Here is an 18,848-nt window from a genome sequence, read left to right as displayed (position 1 = left end):
GGGGAGTGAATAAATCACCCCCCTGAGCAAGGTAGGTTATACTGACCTAAGTGCCAGTGTGGACAGTGAAATGCCGACAGGAGAGCTTCTCCCACCAGCATAGCTGCCGCTGCATGTTGGGAGTTGATTAATTATGTTGAGGGGAGAGCTCTCTCCCATTGGCATAGAGCAGCTATATGATCTTACAGTGATGCAGTTGCATCAGTACCGCTGTACTCTCTAGTGTAGACATAGCCTTAGTTTCAGTAAGAGCCAACAGCCCCCTTCAGTTGGCTTCCCGGGCAGGTGTGGTGGAAGGTGTTGTGTACACCTTGTACACAGTAGGTTGCTGGACTGCCACTAGCCGGTCAGGCTTGTGCCAGGTTTGGACTAGCTACACAGCCCCATTCTCACAGAGATACACCAGAGATGTGTCTTCCATAAGATCTTAGGATTTGGGTCCTACCAAATTCACGGTCCATTTTGATAAATTTCGTGGTCGTAGGATTTTAAAAATCTTAAATTTCATGGCCTCAGACATTTAAATCTGAAACGTCACGGTGTTGTAACCGTGGAGGTCCCGACCCACATGGGGGTCATGGGAGAGGGGGTTGTAATATTGCCTCTGGCAGCGCTGCCTTCAGAGCCGGGCAGCCGGAGAGCAGCGGCTGCTGGCCGGGAGCCCCGCTCTGAAGGCAGAGCCTCAGCCAGAAGCAGCACGGAAGTGAGGATGGGATGGGATGGCATTGCTGCCATTACTGCTGTGCGGCTCGTGGAGGTGCATCTGACCAGGCCCTGGAAGTGGCCTGTGCAGCAGAAGAGGAAGTCCCACCCCTCCTCAGCCTGGCCCGGACTAGCAGCTGGAACCTGGTACATGGTAGGAGCCCCCAGCCGGGGCACCCCCCCCCAACCCTGCCCCTCCCCAGAGCTTGTGGGTTAAAGGGGCCTTGGGCTGCCTGTGTGTGTGGGGGTGACAACAGTGCCCCCTGACCACGGCACCCTGGGCAGTCACGCAAGTCACCCACGTATAAGGCCAGCCCAGCTCCCCCTGCCCCAAGTGACAACTGCCCCCATATGATGCCACCCTTCCTTCTGCACTGCTTTCAGAGCTGGGTGGTCAGAGAATGGTGGCTGCTGGCCAGGCACCCAGCTCTGAAGGCAGTGCAAAAGTAAGCGTGGCAATACCGCAAACCTGCTCCAAAATAGCCAGATTTCATGGTTTGTGAAGCTTTTTTCATGGCCATGAATTTGGTAAGGCCCTACCTACGATGTACTGCCAGGAATGGCTGTTGTGAGATCCTTAAATCTGATATGCACAGCATCACCCGGTGTCTGTACGGTGTCATTCAGCTTCATAGTCCACCACAGGAGAGCTGGTGAAGCACTAAGCTGATCTCCAGTAAAAACAGCCACTGCCACCACAAGGGGGCTACTTACAAACCATTGAGGGGAACCCAAGCCCCAGCAGGAGGCGACATTGTCGGGGTGGAGGGTGGGCTGTGGGTATGTGAACTGAAGTGCAGCTGCAACCACTTTATTAGCACTGTGATCAGGTCAATGTGGCAAAGTTATGCTGTATTGGGTTAGCAGGCTTTCCTGTGTCAGTACATTAATGGGGACTGGGGGAAGAACAAAGAGGGAAGGAACAAACTGCACTGCTTTCCTAACTGCATTTAGGAAAGGGGCCTTCCCAGATCCAGGGAATGGTAAGAGTTAGGGAAAGGAAGGCATTGCATTTAGGCTAGTTTAGTGCTTGGGATATTTTCTCTGCAATGCTTTTGCTCTAAATAAATAATATTTTGCTTTAAGGAAGCTATTTGGTTACTCATATCTCAGCTAGAGGGTTTTATTTGTTTGTTTGCTAAATGAAGACTAAAAGAAAAGGAGTACTTGTGGCACCTTAGAGACTAACCAATTTATTTGAGCATAAGCTTTCGTGAGCTACAGCTCACTTTATCGGATGCATTCAGTGGAAAATACAGTGGGGAGATTTATATACACAGAGAACATGAAACAATGGGTATTACCATACACACTGTAAGGAGAGCGATCACTTAAGATGAGCTAATACCTGCAGGAGAGCGGGAAGATACAACAATTAGCATATGCATTCAATCTCACACACACACACTCTCTCTCTCTCTCTCCCACCAGTCCTGAGTCTGGATTAATCTAGTGGCCAGCTAGGTTGATCACGGGTAGGTAGGAGCCGGGTTCTGTCAGTCATGACATGATACTCCGGGGAAGTCTTGACAGGACGAACCCAAAGTTTTATGGCAAGGCACCCTGTTTATATAGTGATTTTCCTTCATTGGGACCAATGAGTTTTGCACAGTCATGCTGTAATCAATTGTTGTTTGACAAGTGCTTGTTTTCCTAAATTGTCCTTCTCATCCTTTATCATGTTCTTTCATCAGGTCTCTCAGGGAGTGACCCCATGCTGGTTTTGATCACAGCTATCTTGTCCCCATTGATAGGTGCCTGTCTCATCTTTAGTGTTGTCAATCTGCCTTCTTCTGACATTTCAACAGGGGTGTGTTGTAATCTTCTGGTACCCTTCCATCTGTCCTCGGTTCCTCCCTAGAACATCTGGTTCGGTGATGGCCCTCACGCTTATCTTTTAACACACACATTCCTCATTCACACACAAAACAGAATTGATTTACACAGAGCATTTGAACAGAAACATCAAGTTGAAAATAAAAAAAACACAATCATTACATTCTTTTACTTATTTTAAAATGCTAAACCTACAACAAAATGGTGACCCTAAAAGGTCTGTTACTGCCTTGAAATCAGCCCAGACACAGATTCTGGCTGATGGCGCTCTACCAATGGCCCATTAGGCCATTCCTTTCTGTTATTCAAAAGGGTGGCTGGCAGGATATGGTTAAATCATACATCAATACATTTAATGCATGCTACATTATACAAAATACAAACATAAAATCCTACTACTACATGTCCCCCTTTTGACCCCTCAAAAACAATTCTTGAGTGGGTCATATTTTATATAACTGAGAGGCAATTTGAGCTTGTGGTTGTAATTTAACAAACATTCTTTTTGTCCAGCAGCACAGACAACACATTCCTAGCAAGCACACACAGAACAATATTAACACAACTAGTAACGGGTGAAACATAATAGACAATATGCCCTTAGAGGTCGGGGACCAGCCTGTAAAAACGTTGTACCAGTGATAGGCTGTCAGTTCATCAGGCCTTCTCATGTAGAGTTTGTTTTAAAGACAGCAAACATGTTAGAGCGAGACATTTTCTCAGGAGGTCACTAAACCTCAGTCTCATTGGGAAGAGTCCAGAAGACAGATGAGAGCTATCATGATAGGCACAGAATTTTAGAGGCCTGCTCCTCCTCCTGCACCACTAGTCCCTGCAGCCCCTTCACTCCTAACCCCTGCATCCCCCTCCTGCACCCATGTGGGGAAACTGACCTGGATGCACAAACTGAACTGGCATTGCTGCTCGCTCCCACCCCAAACTGCTGCCCCTAGGGGGCTGTGAGTGGGGAGCGAGGAGCAACATCAGGGCTCCCTGTATCCAGGTCACTGCCCCCGCCTGGGATGCCTAAGGAGAGGGCAAGCGATCAGCAGCTCCTGATGTCCCACAGCATAGCCCAGCTTGGGGAAAGTGATCTGGATGTAGGAAGCCCTGGTGTGTGTGTTGAGGAGACTGTGTGTGCGAGAGAGAGAGTGTGTGGGTAAAAACAGCTAACAAAAGCCAAAGCTGGCCAAAGCACCAGCCATGTGCCCCTCCCACAAAAAGGGAACCATCACACTATCTCATCCTTCACATTTCTCATATGAACTACCAGGGCTTGAATTAATTTTTTGTATGAAACTGGGACAAATTTAAAAACTGTTTACAGCATTTTAAAAATAAAAAATATAAAAAACTTTAATACATTTTATATACAGTGTCATTATTTATACTAGTCTTGCTAGTCCTTCCCCCGCAGGCAGAGAGAGACACAGAGACTAGAATCAGGACCAGCTGTGCCCCCCAAATGACCAGGTTAATCCTCCAAATCGGACCCAACCCACATCCCTCCCCAGACCAAACTGGACCTGACCTGTATCCCTCCCCAGAGTGAACCCCATGAACTGGACCCAACACACATCCCTTCTTAGACCAGGAGTGCTGGTGGGGGGATGGGACAGGGGGAAATGCAGGAGGTCCACTCTCCCCCAAGGGTGCTGATGGGGGGATGGGGCGGGCCCAGGGGCACTGGGTCTACCCCAGGGGTGCTGGTGGGAGGATGGGACAAAGGGACTCCAGTTGCTCCATGGGGCCTGTGCCGAGGGGGCTTACCTAGAGCAAGGAGCACCCACTGGTCAGGGTATGTATCCACTGGGTGCAGTGCTACCTCCTGCCCAGCATGGTCCGGGACCCGCCACGCTCCCCGGCCTCCGCATTCGAATAATGGTGGGGCCGGGGGGGCGCGAGAAACTGCGTGAGCAGCACCCTCCCACCAGCGCTGCCCCAGGCCCGGTAGGGGCCAGAGAGCCTAGGGAGGAGGTGGGGGCCGCACTACCTGGGGAGCCCAGATGTCTGCAGCGCGCGGCAGCCAGAAGCCCCTGGGCCTGCCACCGAGCCTCCCCCTTCCACCAAGCCTCGCTCCACCAAGTGGCCGGCTTGCCGAGAGGAGCCGGGGGACGGGCTGGGCTGGGTGTAGAGGAACCAGCGCCTGCTGCAACTCACGCGGGTGATTTAAAAGGGCCCGGAGCTCCCGGCTGCCACCATGGCGGTGGCGGCAGCAGGGGCCCCCTCACCCTTTTATATTGCCCAGGCTCCTGGGCATTTGCTGTCTTTGTCTCCCTGTTGGCGGGCCTGTTTGGGGGAGTGGGAACAGTTTCTGAATCATTTTAATGGAATGTCTTTCTGGAGGGAGGAATGGATGATAGAGGCAGGTTTAAAGGTTCATTCAACTGCATCAGGAGCAATGGGTTTTGGGATATCTTACCCAGGCAGGTGGTTTGGCCCAGAATGGCCCTCAGCTTTGATACAAAGAGGTAAAGCTTATTGCATGCTTTGAATTCTTCCCCATTTTGGTAGCAATAACTCCCATCACTGTTTAGACACCTGAGGGGGAATGGGGCAAGTTCTCAACCAGATATGCAGAAGGCATATGCAGAAGGCAGCACGGGTAAAGACAGCATTCCTGGTCACAGTTTTTGGAGCTTTTAGAATCAGCAAACTAGTGCCTGGGTCACCTTGGTGTACTTCAGGAAGGGCTTTGCAGTGGAGCGATTTACAGTGGGCGGGACAATCGGACATCTGGACCCACAGGCTCTCAGAAACAGCTCGGCGGGAGGGGGTGGGAGCTGAGATGAGTCCATGCAGCAGGAAGGTGGTGAGGCAGGTATTTTCCCAGAAGGGGCATTGAGGATTTATACAGCGATGAGACCACATGGGGAGGGCAGCCTCTTTATTCATGGTGCCGGAAAGCCCTGCACAACATACCAGTTTGTTACTCTTTTAAGAAAGGGACTGACAAAGTGGAGGCTACCGGTGCATGAATTTTGTTCCCATTCATTCCAGATCGGGGCTGTACCAGCCAATGAGGACTCAGGGCTAGGGCAATTCAGGCAATTGGGCGATGGCATTCAAATGTATACAGGACGTATGTATGTGAGATCCTGGGTAGAGAATCAGAGCTAATTTTCCTTTGTGTCCAATTTCAGAACCGGGCAAATGGGCCAAGGGAGCAGTGGTGTGAATCTGGAGGTTCACAGTTGGTGCTATGTGGTGAGGCCATCATGAACTGCCATGGACAGAAAGCCATGCTCTGGGACCAGCTGATGCCCCTTGTACACTTGTAGAAGGGTACTGGTGCAGAAGCACCTATTTATCCCCTGCCCGGTCAGCTCCAATCAAGGGAAGCAGATTGGGGCTGATGGAAGAGGCCTGATGCCGGTTTGAGGATTGGCAACACCTGCTGGCCTGACACAAGCCAAGGGCTATAAAGGCTGGAAGGGAGCCAGAAGGCAGGGGGCCAGCAAGGGAGAAGTCACTCAGAGAGCTGAAGGCCAACACTGCCTGTAAAGCTCATACATAGATGGACACTGGTGGTGGGACAACCTTAAGTAAATAAAGAGACGGGTGTTGCACAATGCTGAAGCCTCCTTGAGCCTTACTGGGAAGAGCAAGTGGGCCCCAAGAAGAGAGGCGGGTTGTGAACCCTGTTACAATGCTCTTTCGTAATCTGGGAGTGGGCACCAGCTGCATTATTGTTCACCTTGGTGAAAATGGTGTAGGAACGCATAATGGGTTGAATTTATGATCAGAGTTAGGAGGGTTTTGGGGCAGATCCAATAATTTTTCTTTAGGGTGACAATTATTTGGTCTGATGTTGCAGCCTGGGACATGGGACTGGGAAGCCTCCATGGGTCAATATGATCAGGAGGTGTGAATAGGGAAATAGTAAATTAATATTGTGATGTGGGGCCAGAAAGGGTTAAGCAACTAGCAGGAACCCAAATTCAACCTTTAGAGACATGTTAGAAAAGTATGTAAATGGTAATTAGGGCTATTCCTTAGAAGTAGTTAACATAACCATGCTAAATGGACTAGAGCTTTGAAATGCAAACATGTATTGTTAGAGAATTAGAGGTAATACTCAGTGTATGTGTTTACTTATATCTTGTTAGATGTTAGCCATGTAAACAGAAAATTCCTGTCTATTACTATAGCTATTGATTCAGAGATCAAAAGGAAATATTAACATGTAGATGAAATGTGGGTGTGATAATGTCATTATCTATATTTCACTTGGAAGTTTGTGGTAAATAGTCTATAAACTGCTTAATGGATAATTACCTGATGATGATGAATGCAACTAGTTACTTGGGTATGCATACACAATAGGCAGTTCTTCTTCAAAGCTGCTATTCTTCGCCCAAGGAATCCCTGCTGTAAAGATGCTATCATAGTCTGCCAGAAAACTGTATAAAAACTCTTGGGACCTGATCTTTTCATCTTTAGATCTGCTTGAGCTTTATTCAGGGGAAGCATGAGTCGTAAGACTGAGATTTCCAGTCCCATCTGGATCACCCTGGATATGAACATTGGACTATAACCTATGGACTAATTCTGAAAGAACTCTTTGCAACACCAAAGCTGCTCATCTCTACAATAAACTGATCTCAGAACTGCACTCATGTCTGCATGTATAATGATCATCTAACCAATACTCTCTTTTCTTTTTTAAAATTTTTAGTTTAGTTAATAAGAATTTGCTCTAAGCATGTATTTGGATAAGATCTGAAATATTCATTAACCAGGGAGGTAATGTGTCTGATCCTTTGGGATTGGTAGAACTTTCATATTTGATTTGGCCATCTGGGGGAGAGCCCAAAGGCTGAGTTGCTTTCAAGGGAGCTGGGTTTTGGCTTCTGTGTAACCAGTAAGGTATTATAGGAGCTGTTTTGTGTCTAGCTTGGTGGATCTAATGGTGGAATAACCACCAGCTTTGGGGATTGTCTGCTCCATTCTTTGCTTAAATCAGGGCAAACAGCAATCTCAGTGTGCTCCCCCCCCCAGCCCTGATCACAAATACATAATCAAGAGGATTTGGTAAATTCCTCTTCTGCACATATCTTACTGGGCACCTGAGTTATTCAGGGAAGATGGGGTACACCTATCTGACAGGGAAGCAGACATATTTTTGGCTGAAGGAATCAGTAAATATCTAGGAACACAGTGGAGGGGAGATGGGAGTCAGCCAAGCTAAATTGCTTGTGCCACCTTGTGGCAGATACCTTATGCATGGCTATGGCAAGAACATGGTTACTGGATAAAAGGGATTGAAGAAGAATTTTAAGGACGGCATCCCTTAAGCAAGCAGGGGGAGGAGGGTCTAGTAAAGTGAGGAGCTGACCCCCTGCCTTTTTTTCTAGCCCTTCCTAAGGAAGTGCGATTCAGGGCTCCTATGTCTGGTACATCAGAGAGCTGATTTCTCCCCCTGCTCCAAGACACACAATTTATAGCCATTTTTAACCTCATAGGAGGGAAGGGTGAAGGACTCCCAGCAAACTGTATGGCTGGGAACTGGTTGGAAATTATGTGGAAATGATTAAGGAAATCATGATGACCTGAACTGTACAATTTATTGCTTGGGTGTGACTCCCGGATATTTTAAGTGAATAAAGTTGCTACTTATTGAAACCTCATCCATTGCCTCCTGCTTTTCTGGTGCAGCCAGAAAATGTGGTCACCCCAGCTCAAGACGTTCTGCTCTGCTGGCTGGAGGAAAAGGAGTCCCTGCCCTTATAGAGGTCTCCTTTACAACAGGTGATGAAGGGGGGAAGTTTATAGGGATGCACTGGGAAGAGCAGGAAGCAGTTGGACTAAGGTGTCCTGGAGAAGCCCTCTTTTATCAGTATTGGGCTGGCAGCACCCAGCCACCCACCCAGGAAATTTGCGGAGGGACTGGGTTTCCTCATGATCTGCTGTGGGTATTATGCTAGTCACCCTTTTCTCCTCGGGGGCTGGGAAGGAATTTTTTTCCTCACTGCTGGATTGGCTGAGGTGAGGGTGGATTTTTTTCACTTTTTGAACAGCTGGGCTGGGACCTGATGGGCTGGGGTAGGGGTTTAAATTATAATATTGCAATTTCATATGTGGAACTTGTGGCAGATGTCCAGTGCAGGTACGTGGCATGGAAGGGATATGGTTATTGGATAAAAGAATGGAAAAGGATTTCAAGGATGGCATCCCTTAAGAGAGCTGAGGAAGGGAGATTTGGGGCTTCTATGTTTGGCACGGCAGGGAGCCACCCCCTCTTTCTTCTAGCCCCCCTTTAAGGGAGTAGGGGAAGTAAGGTTTGGGGCTCCTATATCTGGTACCACTCTTATAACTCCCTTTAACCTCATACAAGAGGAGGACAGTGGGGTCCCAACAATGAGCTGTCTTAGACCAGGGACGGAAGTATGTGGAAATAATTAATAATTATGATGATATGCACTGTACAATTTATTCTGGGGTAGTCCCAAATATTTTAAGTGAATAAAGTTGCAGCCCAATTACACCACAATCCATTGCCTGCTGTCTTTCTTCCAGTGTTGCCAGACAATTGCGTTGCTTGTTCCTTTTAGTTGGCTACACAGAGGCTCATTCTGCTGGGTTATCAGTCACTCACCTTTCACCAGCACTAAACTCTCGACAAAGAATATAAAGAAACTTGCTATAAAGTGGCTCATTTTCAGAGGTGCTGAGCACCCCCAACTCCTACTGACTTTAAGAGGTGCTGGAGGTAATTAGCACCACTGAAATTGGGCCAATCCTGTTAGATATGCAGTTTACCAATTCAAAGTGTTATCCTTGAAGGGTTTGAATTAAACTAGTCAGATGCAGCTGTAGTATCAATATTAGCCCACAAGTTTTGAGCCTTGACCTGGATGACCTTTACAAATATTTGTACTATTACAAATAGTATAGTGCAGGTGGTCCTGGGCTGAAGGAGAGTTTCGACTTGCATATTGAAGATCTGTAACATGCTTGTACTATCAGGATGAGACACTGCTTCATTCAAATCCTATTTGGTTTATGGAACTTGGACTGCACATTTATTTTATTTCTTAGGTAAACAACTTTGAACTCTATGTTTACCATTTTAATCGCTTAATTTTTAATCACCAGTCCTCATTTCTTTGAATCATCATAGGTCACAAACACTAATTCACCGTAAATACTTCCATCCTCCCAAGCTATTAAAGTCCCCAAATGTGCCAAAACAGAACCTTCCTCCAACTCTCCTCATGGTGCTCTTTTTTTATAGTGTGAGCTCTGAAAGGCTGTGTGGCCCTTATTTTGAGCTCAGCCACCCAGTTCACATTTACAAGTGGGATCAGAAGCGTGCTATGCACCTTTTATAGCACAAACCCGCCACCAGCACTCAATTTTGTTATGACATGCTGACAAAGAAATGCAGCTTGAATGACATCCGATTTGTCCAAATAAGAGTCAGAGCTGCAAGGGTAATTTACTACACGTAGGCAGACAGTCAGCTGACCATTCTACAATAGTCCATTTTGTCCTTGCTCAGAAAAGGATAGTGTTGCATGGACCATGACACCACAGTCTTTCCACACGAAGGGTTGTGTGTTGCATAGAAAGCCAAACATTGGGTCTCATTACAAATAAGCGAAGGGAGGGTGGGGAGCCTTGGGAGCTCACAGGGGCCAGAGACAATGGGGGGGCACCATGCCCACAGGGGCCAGGGGGACCAAAATGCAAGTTTAGCCAGGGTGCCGTTTTCCCGAAGGCCGGCCCCGCGCACACGGGGTAGTAATGGTGGTGGCGAAGGCTGCCGGGCTGGCACGTGGAAGCCCTGGCCGTGCTGGAAGAGCGCACTCAGAAGCTCCCTGGGGACCAGCAGTGCAGCTGGCAGCTCTCTGGGCACCAGCCAGCAAAGGTGCAGCACCGCGCATATGCACACACACACACACACACACTTCAGTGACTGCCATTGTCACTTCACTTATTTGTATCTTAAAAAAATATCTAGCAATATTCAGGAAGGCATTTTTGGCTATGATGTTTTCAGGCACTTCAGTTTATCACTATAAATAGGATTGGTCTCTGTCCAAAGATACAAAACCCCACATTCAGCACATGCATACAAAAGACCTTTCCTCTCAAGATCAGACAAAGTCCAGTGCTTTTCCTAGCAATGAAAATTTGTGTTGTATGTTTTATTTCAACTTCCTCTTCCATAGCATATGTACCGTATGCGATCCTTCATAGCTTATAAAGAATTAATTTCATACCAGCTAGTTGAAGGCTGCTATCACATCCCCCCTCATTCTTCCCTTCTGCAAACTAAATAAGCCCAGTTCCCTCAGCCTCTCCTCATAAGTCATGTGCCCCAGCCCCCTAATCATTTTTGTTGCCCCCCGCTGGAATCTCTCCAATTTCCTGCCATAATGTAGTTACTTAATTTAAATATTTAATTCAAAATAACAAATTCTACATCTTATATTTAGGCTCACCATTTGTTTAATACTGCTGCTGTAACTGGAAAAAAAAGTTAACTACATCAAGCAACATCACAATTTACATTTAGTGGGTTCTAATGTGTTATCAATAGAATAAAAAGTAGTGTGGTAAACCTCAGCCATCCCTTTCTAGGGGGCCCATTGACTGTTCTCCCCCGGAGTCCAGAATTGGTATTGGTGGGCCTCCCCCAAATCTGCTTTCCTCTCTTTATTAACTCTCATAAAATGGCTGGACTTTGCTATTCCCATGGTGGCACTTGACAGTGAGGTGCAAAGTGCCTGCACCAGGACCACCACTCGGCATGCAAAGTTAATAATGCAATAATGGACTGCAACTTCCTGGCTGTTCTAGCCTCGACAACCAATCCCAGAAGTTCCTCCAACCCTCACATCTAACAATGCCAAGGCAGATCAGCTTAGTAGAGGGCCTTTCTGCCTTTTTCATCCGCCATAGGTACCCCCATTTTACAGGCCAGGGCCTGGAATGCAGACAGCATGCCAGCACACTCCTCAGAACCTAACCCTGCAATCCTCAGTTTTCCCAAATTTGGTCTCCAGTTTCTATAGGCAACCATGCTGAGCTGTGCCTCAGTTTCCCCCATTTTGGTTCTCAATATCCACTGGAAGTTTGGTTGCAGCCAACCCAACCTGTGACTGTTTCCCTAATTTTGATCCCCCATTTCTGATTGAATATTGGCTGCAGCCATCCCAAAATGCATCTCAATTTTGACCTCACAGATTAGATGTAATCATGCACCAGCCACCCCAGATTCTGTCTCAGTTTTCTCAATTTTCGCTGGAGTCTTTGCCACAGCAACCCTGACCCATGCCTCAGTTTCCCTAAATTTGCTCCCCAATTTCAGCTGGATTCTTGGCTTCAGCCTCCCTGAGACCTGCCTCAGTTTCCCCAGCATTGGATGGAATTTTGGCCAGAGTCACTCTGATCTTGCCTCAGTTTCCCCAGTTTCGATAACCTGCGGAGATGCTCACCATACTGCATACCTCCTCCTTGCTGGGGGTGCTTTCAGTGGCCTTTGGCTCTGTCTCTGAGCTGGACCAAAAGTGTTTGGTCTGTAACATTCTGCCTGTTGGGGAGACCCACACTCTGCCACCCGCTGCTTGCCTCCTCCCATCCCACAGCCCTTCGTAGCCTGCACCCTGCCCATGGGGTTGTTTGGCTAGCTCTTTGTGTCCGGGCTCTAGAACCTGGGGAATCCCAGGAGATTCCAGCCTCTGGGCATGTCCCTGTGTTTCCCCTATCCTCCTTCCTGCCCCTCAGAGCTCTGTCATGGTGGGCGGAGCCCAGCCAGACATCTTGTCCGGCGCTGCCCAATTACCCTGCTTGTGTGTGTTCGAGAATAGAAAAATCATTAACCATATACATTTGACCAGCACAATAGTCTCCCAAATTTAAAGACATTGAGACAGATTCTGCTTCAGTAATCAATGTAAATCTGGGATAACTCCACTGATTTCAGTGAAAATACTCCATATACCCTCTGGTATAATTCAGAGCAGAAATTTGGCTTCATCTGCAATGTAATAACTGCACTATACAGAGAAACCTGCAATTTTTACTATTGATCACTAGAGTGAGCAGGTGCTTGAAGTTCTTCAATATTATATTGTGCAAATCATTCACACGTATCCCGTGGAGATGTCAGATATAAAGCAACCTCGTGTGTGCAAATCCTAATCAGTGTGATGTGCTACACCACTTTGGAGAACCACAATACTGTTCTTTTAGTGAAAGTTTAATAACAAAACACTGCAGGAAGTGGCAAGATAAGCTATTTTCCTCGCTATTATGAAGTGATCAGAACTTACTACTGTGTTGAGGTGCCATGCCTTATGTGACCACAGCAATTCAACTAACAACTCTGAACATGAAAGGGACTTTCAGATCAACTGTTTTTTCTTAAGTCCCTGACCAGTGTTTAACAAGCAGATGGATACAAGCAGTTCCAGGTTACAAATAACAAGATTAAATGGATTACGTGACTGAGACTCTGCATTTTGGGAGAGTTTCTGTGGAGTTGTAAGTTGCGACAGACTTCTCACATTCTATCCTCATGGGGAATTCATAAATGTCACAATTCTTCCAGCCTGAGCTTCTACAACTGCACTCAGTTTCTGACATAGCCAAACTAAAATTCTGTTTCCCTGGCACTTTCTCAGATGGTCCTTTTATTCTTGTGTGAATACGACTGCCAATCTGTGAGCATGAGTATCCATGTGCAACATGAAAGAGGTTTTGAAACACAAACAGGCTGAGAGGAACAGTCACAAGGATCCCTTTCAGTTCTGTACATGCCAAATCACACACTGTCAACCACTGAAATAGTTTTGCTTTTACACTCAGCCTATGCAATGTTTCCTGATATTGGTGAACTCGCAAGTAAACTTTCTATAATAGCAGCAGAGCCCACAAATCTCTGCACATCTGTGAGTGTCTGAAGACAGGCCCAGTTCTGCACAGCCTGTTTTCCTTTTTTCACTTGAAATTCCTTCTTTTACCATTTTCTGTTTGTTAGAAACATTCAGTGAACAGACAGAAATCACAAAAACGTTACAAACGAAAGCTCCCCTGAGACACTGGGTCTCAAAGCAGGTTTCAACCACTCTCCATCTTTTCCTTGCTTGAAAGCTAAAACACCAGTTAGCTTTTGTTATGGTTTCTGGTCCATGGTGGCAGGACAACTTGTTCACTGCAAATCAATTGTCTACATATACATGGGCATCGGGTGCACCCCGTTTTGGGGAGGGCCCTGCCCCTTCTGCCTATGGCTCCTGCACCCCCGCATGCAGGAGCCCTGAAACTGCCCTGTAAAAGGAAAAGCCCTGAGGGGCCTCCCCGACCAGAGGAGCCCCAGCCTGCACGCCTCACCCAGCCCCCCCACCAGCACCAGACCAAGCTGTTGGTCCCCCGAGCGCCAAGCCAGCCCCACCGCTGCCAGAGTCAGGCCAGCCCCACCAAGCGCCGGGCTGAGCTGGCAGTCTCCCCAACTCCTGGCAGTCTCCCCAACTCCTGCTCCTCCTGCCCTGAAGACCCCCCGCCCCCAGTGCAGCGAACAGTGGGGACCTTCAGGGGTGGGGTGGAATGGAGGAGGTGGTGGGGGTCTTGGGGAAGGGGGGGGTCATCGCGGCCCAGTTGTCCGGTGGTGGGTCAGCGGCACTGCCAGGGAAGGCTTTGCCTATTATACCCGCTACCCATGTACATACAAGTAATTTGTTAAACCAGAACCACATCTTTAAAAGGAATTTCCACAGCCTGAATTTGCTGGCATTTCTATTCAGGTATTGGACATAATTGAATCCAAACAAATTATGAGCTAATCCACTCTTCCTGCTTAATTCCAGAGTCCAACTTTTCAAACCCAGTTTTCCCCACTTTTGGATAGGTACCTGTTCCCCAGTCCCGGTCTTTATTTAAGACCAGGCAGGTCTGAGTTTTGGATCCCCCATTTCCTAGCCTTTTTGGCATGTCTGAGTTAATAACTGTTACGTTTGAGCCCATGTTCACCATTCCTGTGAATTCCATGGTTCCTATTACACATTCAGTAGTTAAATTCTTTTTACTGTTGTTTAACTGCCCAGATCTAAACAAATACTGTGGGGCCTGCCTGACTCTTATATCTTCAAGCTCTGGCTCTTCAGCCTGATGTTCCCTCATTTGTCAAACTGGGACTTTCACTAGGCATTTGTGATGCTCTGTCCTCACCAGATTCATAGGTATAACAATCATTTTTGTTACCCAACTTTTTCAGTACTGGCATTTAGCAGAACTGCTTTCCTTAATCTTTCCCTTATTGCCAATGTCCCTTGTTTTACAAACGACATTTAACAATGCTTTCAACCCATAAAAAAATGTCATGAACCAAATTAGAATTTCTGTTCCACAGTGTACATTACACACAGATCTAGTGATCAGTTTCCGTCTTCTCCATTAGTGGCTACTTTCTTTTCTGGTGGACTGCTTAAAAGTGTCTGTGGCAAATTCCACAGAATCTAAAAGGTCTCCTTTATTGATCTTCAGCTGCAAACTGAAGTTCAGCTGAGCTTTTATGAACTAATCAATTATTAATTTGTCCTGAAGTCTTCACTGGTACCTGGATATTCCAGGAACACAAATCTCCTTGGGTCTCCCATCTGAGGTCTTTCCCACCCGCTTCTAGCCCTTAACTGTGCCCGACCAGACTGATGGCTGGCTCCAAACTGCTTGTCAAGAGCTTGTAACAAATACAGACAATACAGTCTGTTTTCCAGGGTAAATTCTGCTGCACCATCAGAGCTGGCCACTCAAGTTAGTGGCCATAAAACTCCCTCTCTCTTCATCTCTCCAACCATTCATTTGGGCTATGACATTCAACTGGGGCAAATAAGACTCACAAGGATTTATTCTGTCAGAGAGAAGGGCTTTTGTATCACTTGAGCTGGAACAAACTGACTTCTCCTTTCTGGGCCTCTGTTGGTTACAAATGGGGTAGAAAAGTACTGTAAAGTACCCAAGCTCTCTGACTGGCCTGATTCCTCATCCATGTGAGGAATGTGGCCATGTGTCCACAGTGGTCTGCAACACTTTGAATTCCTTCTCTAGGTTATATTTTGGTTTCTTACATCAAGACTGGGGATTTTCTAGCTGCTACTCCAACAAAATTTCTATTTCTGACTCCAGGTAATTTCTTAGTCCTTTCTACGAAACCTCCAGATATTACTTCAATACTTTTGAAATGTCTCCAGCTCTTGTTTTAGTTCCTTCTGGGACATCTCCAGCTTTTGTTTTCATTTCTTTTGGCCACAGTTAAATCCCAATTTGATATTGATTTGCTTTGATTTCTGTGCGCACCCTCATTATCTGTTCCCACTGGGGTCAACATGAATATCTGCTCACAATGTCTCTCTTTGGAAGCTCTCTCCTGCCCCAAACACCAGTGTTGCCCCCAATGGCCTGAGCAATTAGCCAGTATTCAGGGCCTCACCAGATTGTTTCCATTAGGATAAGAAATTGATGATATGAGCTGCGTGATATTTTTTAGTGTAATCTGGTTTATTTACAGAAGTGTATACAAATTCCTGTTCCCCTGAACACAGTAGAAACAAAGAACTTCAGGCAGTTTCCTGGCTCAAAATTCCCCAAGTCTGCCACTCCAGCAAGTGCTGTGCCCCAGAAGCACTGCCATCTGCTTCCTTTCACGGTCATACTCACAACTGCTTCTCAAGGCTCTCTCCTGGCTTTTTTCTCCTAGCACAGAAAGGTTACAAAACCAATATCTTACCCCCAGTATTTGCAATCAGGGAAACTCTTCAGCCCACACAGTTTAACTCTGACATGCTGTAACGACCTTTCCCTCCCTTTGGTGGGACACTTCAGACAGCCCAAGGGACAAATTCAGGACAAATTGCTTAGAGCAGGGCAGTTACAGCCCAAGGCTGAGGTTCCTTTGCACACCAAGGCAAACCAAACCAGCTAAAGAGAGAAGACTTCAATTTTACCCCACTGGCTATTCAGAAGTCATACAAGCAATTCTCTTAGACACTCCAGTTTTCCAATATCACTTGTTATGGGGACAAATGGTTATGAAAACCAAAACCCTAGTAAAAGAAAAAAGATTCTCCTGATCCCAAAGGACCAAGCCCCAGACCCAGGTCAATATACAAGTTAGATCTTACCCACAAATCACATTGTTGCCAGTCCTTTAGAATCCAAAATCTAAAGGTTTATTCATAAAAAGAAAGATAGATGAGAGCTAAAATTGGTTAAATAGAATCAATTACATACAGTAATGGCAAAGTTCTTGGTTCAGGCTTGTAGCAGTGATGGAATAAACTGCAGGCACAAATCAAGTCTCTGGAGTACATCCACAGCTGGGATGGGTCATTTAGTCCTTTGTTCAGAACTTCAGTTTGTAGCAAAGTCCCTCCAGAGGTAAGAAGCAGGTTTGAAGGCAAAATGGAGGAGAGGCAGCAGCCTTTTACATTCTCTGCCCTATGGAAGATCACAGCAGCAAGATGGAGCCTGGAGTCACATGGGCAAGTCACATGTCCATGCATGACTCAGTTCTTTACAGACAGACACCATTGTTTACATGTTAGTTTGAACGTTCCCAGGAAAGCTCAGAAGTGGATTGGCATCTCCCAAAGTCCATTGTCAGTTAAGTGTTTCTTGATTGGACACTTACTGAGAATAGTTCTTTCTCAAGAAGCTGATCAAATGCTTCACTGAGGCTACTTAGAATCAAAACACATTGATATACAAGTACATAGCCAATATTCATAACTTCAACTACAAAAATGGTACACCCATACAGATAGCATAATCATAATCATCAAATCATAACCTTTCCATAGACAGCTACCTGACAACCTTTGTAGCAAATATATAACAGTGGTTACACCAATGATCTATACAGTTACAGGTTATGTCAGTAACGTCACACCTGCCATGTGCCTTGGACAGTTCCTCCTTTGTTTATAGCTATCTCTACTATATAAAGGGACTTAAAAGCTCCTTCTGTGGAGTCTGAAAGAATGCTTACACACCCATTGATTTTAACTAGGTCTGTGATTGTCTTAAGATCAAAGATTTAGCTGGTGGCAGCCACTAGCACCTCTCATAACAATAGGGTAGATTCTCTAGGAATCTTTTGTTTTCGTTTGTTAATGTGATGATCATTAGAGGTCCTTCCAGTTATCTGGGATTGTAAAATCTTGTAGCGTGGACATGGGGTTCCAGTCCATATCTCTCATTTTAGGACCCCAGCATGACTTGATCTTTGTATTAGTTCCAGGGTTCCTCAATCTCAGGAAATCTAGCTCACAATCAATAGGAGTTTGTCCTTGACTTGCATGAGTTATTAATTCACAAACATTAAAGAAAAAAGAATCATGTCACTCTAAGTTTAACATGGTCCTCTACCACTATCCTCAAGAAGCAAAGCTCTGGATGGAAATCTTGTAATTTTAGGGCATGCTGAAGTAGGAAAAAATATATGATAAATAAATAGAAGGGAGAAAGGGGATGTCTTTGTGGAGTTTCATCATGAGCAGTTTTATGAAACCGCATCTCTCAGCCTGCATCCAGCAAAGGAAAAGCCCTCACTGCTACTCTCTTCAGTTTGGGATTACCCAGAATTAGGATAACAGAGTGCCCAGAGGGATAAGCACCCATTATCACTGCCAACAACGATATCAAGTAGGGGCTGATGTTGGTAAATAATTCTGCCAATATTAGTGCCATAAAATAAGAAATGTAGAAGAAGATGAAAGAGACCAGTCCTTTAATTGCTCTGACATGAGCCTTGGTAATGGTGTCCCTGGAGCTGCTCGTGGTTTTTTCCATCATCTTGCTGTGTCTCCACAGAGAAATGATTAACAGTATGGAGGAAATCATAAATATAATGAAGGGAGAGGAATATCCAAGCATGGACAAAATAAAGAAGCTAGAAGATAAATCAACCTTATATTGACATTCGCCGGTGGTGGTTTCTGACAGATTATTCATTGAATTGTTTATGTACTTTCTGTCTATGGCATTAACCGAAGGGAGACAGGTGACCAAGGAGACCAGAAAGGATCCCATGAGTAGCTGTGGCATTAGCCCTGATATTCTCTGCTTCAGGCAAAGGAAGAGAGGTTGGCTGAAGTTGGCAATCTTCACGCAGTAGAAGACACTGATCCAGGTAGCAAACCATAGACTGAGAATGCTTAGAAACGTCCAGACAACAGCCATTGTTCTCGACATAGCACACTGTTCATTCATATCTTGCGATAATTGAAAGATGGTACCATTAATGATTATCGTGCACTGTAGGAAAAATCTGGAGATGCCCAGGCTAGTCAGGATCATGTCACAAC

The sequence above is a fragment of the Caretta caretta genome, chromosome 3, assembly GCF_965140235.1.
Source record: "Caretta caretta isolate rCarCar2 chromosome 3, rCarCar1.hap1, whole genome shotgun sequence".
Classification (NCBI taxonomy): domain Eukaryota; kingdom Metazoa; phylum Chordata; order Testudines; family Cheloniidae; genus Caretta; species Caretta caretta.
This window is presented reverse-complemented; position numbering follows the sequence as displayed.